Source organism: Gallinula chloropus, assembly GCF_964237585.1.
Source record: "Gallinula chloropus genome assembly, contig: HAP1_SCAFFOLD_181, whole genome shotgun sequence".
Taxonomy (NCBI): domain Eukaryota; kingdom Metazoa; phylum Chordata; class Aves; order Gruiformes; family Rallidae; genus Gallinula; species Gallinula chloropus.
The window spans coordinates 213452-216223 of record NW_028168395.1 but is presented as its reverse complement, the minus strand read 5'-3'; the positions used below and the strand labels follow the sequence as shown (position 1 = coordinate 216223).

General features: G+C 55.6%; 1 long non-coding RNA gene across 1 annotated transcript; it reads left to right on the top strand.

Moving 5' to 3' along the window:
- The first annotated feature begins 716 nt into the window (after window positions 1-716).
- LOC311204532 lies at window positions 717-1980 on the top strand. The gene is made up of 3 exons (XR_014618067.1): window positions 717-877; window positions 1074-1207; window positions 1929-1980. It is a non-coding gene; the product is annotated as an uncharacterized lncRNA (long non-coding RNA).
- The last annotated feature ends 792 nt before the right edge of the window (window positions 1981-2772 follow it).

The following is a 2772-nucleotide window of genomic DNA, read 5'->3' as shown; positions in this document are numbered from 1 at the left end:
TCCCCCCGCCCCGAGAAGGCCCCTGGCGAACCCGCCCCCCTTGGCCCCCCGGGGGCTTTTCCGTCTGGGAAGCGGGGAGTTGGGAAAGAAACGGGCCCTGGGAGCGCGCGTGGGGCAGGAGCAGAGGGCTCAGTGTGTGTGTGTGTGTGTGTGTGTGTGTGTGTGTGTGTGTGTGTGAGGGGGAGCAGCGGCTGGGGGCGAGTCCCGGCGTAGGGCGTGTGGAGACACGGGGCTGCCTTCCCGGGGCTGAACCGGTGCCGGCGTCCCGGAGCTCCCAGGCACAGATGGTGGGTGGTTGTGGGGTTGGAAGGGACCTGAGAGACCCATCTTGTTCCGGCCCCTGCTATGGGCAGTGATGGCCGTGCCGTGCCTGTGGCTTCTGTGTCCCAGGGTAGAAAGAGGCAAAACTGCGGGTGTGGGTGGTGAAACCCCCGGGGAGAGTAACTCAGCGTTGTACACAGGGGCATTGCCCCGCTGAAGGGCCGTGTGTGGCTTGGGGGGGTGTTAACCTGTGCAGAGTGAAACAAAGCCCCTTCCACGTTAGCCAAAGCCCTGTGTTTGGTGCTGGGAACAAGCGTAAGTCATGAAGAAGCATTAACAGAAAGGAATTACCCCACTGTAGTGGGATAATTAGCAGAGCCTTGGCTGGGAGAGGTGGGGGATGCTCTGCGGTGTCTGTGAGTGTGTCTGAGATGATGCCAGGGGGGCTTGGAAAGGGAACTCCAGCAATTAGCTCTGGGAGTTTTGCTTGTGTGAAGCTGAGCCGTGGTTGTACATCCCTGTTCTGTGTCTTCTCTCCACAGCCCTCATCTGCCTGTGGAACATCCTGATGGGCAGGAACCTCCAAAGCTACAACCAGGTGGCGCCCATGACAAAGGTAGTTCACAGCCCTGGTTCTTCTGGGGTTTGGTGTCCCTTGTAAAACTGAGGGGTGTCTGAAACTGCAGAAGGGTGTGCAGCTTGGAATGAATCCCAGTGCTCTGGGTGGGATCGAGGAGCTGGGCTGCCATGCAAATGGCGATCTGAACCCCCTCTTAAGTCACGCTGTCATGTGTCCTGCTTTTGTTGTTCAGATGCTGCCATCCCTGGGTGTGAAGAGAAGGCTGAAGAAGTTTCTGCTGCTGCGGTGAAGGTACCAGCCAGGGCAGCAAGGAAACGCCGAGCTTCGGGCAGCGATGCCGCTCCAGGAGCAGAGTCTGTGGGAGAGGTTAGCAGAGACTTTCCTGAACCTGTGCAGCCTCAGGCTCTTCTTTGCCCTTGACAGCAGGTGCCTCTTGTGTGCTGGGTTTGCCTCGCCCAGATTTTACCTGCTCTGCTCTGGCACGTGGAGCTGAGGAAGGAGCACCCAAACTACATGACCATGTGAGAACAATCGCCTGCTTCCTCTGGATAAAGCCCTCTCTGCTGGGTTGGGTATCCACCGGCCCGGGAGAGGATTCCCCTAGGACTCTGGCTCTGTAAAAACGAGTCCTGAGCTGCTTGACCCCTTAGTTTGGCTGGGAGGTGCCGTGTTCTTTTTCTTACTGCCCCATAGGGTGAGAGGAGTAAGAAACCCTCATGCTCTATTATTTGTCCCTGAGAGCACCATTGACTCTTTGTTTGTACAAAACCCCTTTCTGAGGGGCTCAGCTCTCCCCCAGCCAGAGTCAGGGCTGAACTCTGGAATGCTGAGGAGCTGCCTGAGGGGAACTGGGCAGGAAGCCTGAGGGGGTTTAATCCCTGCACATAAGAGAGCCCCTATTAACAATCAAACCCAAAGGGCAGCGTGCTGGTCAGAGATCCTGCAAAGATCCTTCTGCTGTGCTCTGAGCCAGCAAATCCCAGTCCCTAAATGGGACCAGAGCTGCCTCCCTTTCCAGAAGCTTCCGCTGGCTTGGGCTGGTGTTCAGGTTAAACTCAGGGTGGTGCTTTGTTTGTTTCTGTTCCAGACTCAGGCCCTGTCATCTGAACCTGCAGTGAAAAGACCCAGAAGTTCTGTGCTGGAGGAAGAACTGGTGCAGACTGGTAAGGCTGACGTTAGGGCGTGAGCTTGTTTCTCCTGCGCTCTTCCTGGCGTGTGGTGCGACTCTCCCCCTCGGCTCACGGACGGGCTGTGGCGGCATCGCCCCTCGGTAGCGTCTGGCAGTGCTGGGGTGGGAACTCAGTCTCTTCCCTGCAGCTCCAGCTGCGATACGGCTGCTGCCAGCTGCCCAGAAGGAAACTGGTCTGGTTTGGGGTGTTAGATCCCCAGAACCCTTTTTGGGTTTGAATCTGGGGTTCAGCCTGTCAATACCTCATGCCCAGTGCAACTTGCTGCAGTTGCCAGTAAGGAAATCTGAGACTGTTCTAAAGGAACAGAACACAGGGAATGTGGGGATGTAGGGGAGAGAGTAAACATTGACCTTTGGGGAAGCTCATCAACCTCCTCAGTTGCCTTTAACAGTGGCTGATTTGCTTATGCTCTCCTCTTGTAGATAAAATGCCTTGCGGGACTCCCTTGGGCAACGGAACACTCTCCCTTTGGGACAAGACAGCTCCTTGTGCCAGGTAAAACCCTTCTGTTTGCTTTGACTTTCTTCTCTGAAAGGTTTGCTTTCCATTTCATTCCTGAAGATCCTCTGTGCTGCCCAACATTTGTCTCTGTGTCCGCACAGGGATGTTCTTCCAAGGTTTCCTGGGCTGCTCTCCTAAGGGAGGTGAACCTTCAGTAGCTTTTTATTTTTCCTTCCTCCCCTTCCAACTCGAGATGTTTTTTTTCTTTTTTAGTCTGGGGCCGTGAAATGTAAGGTAATG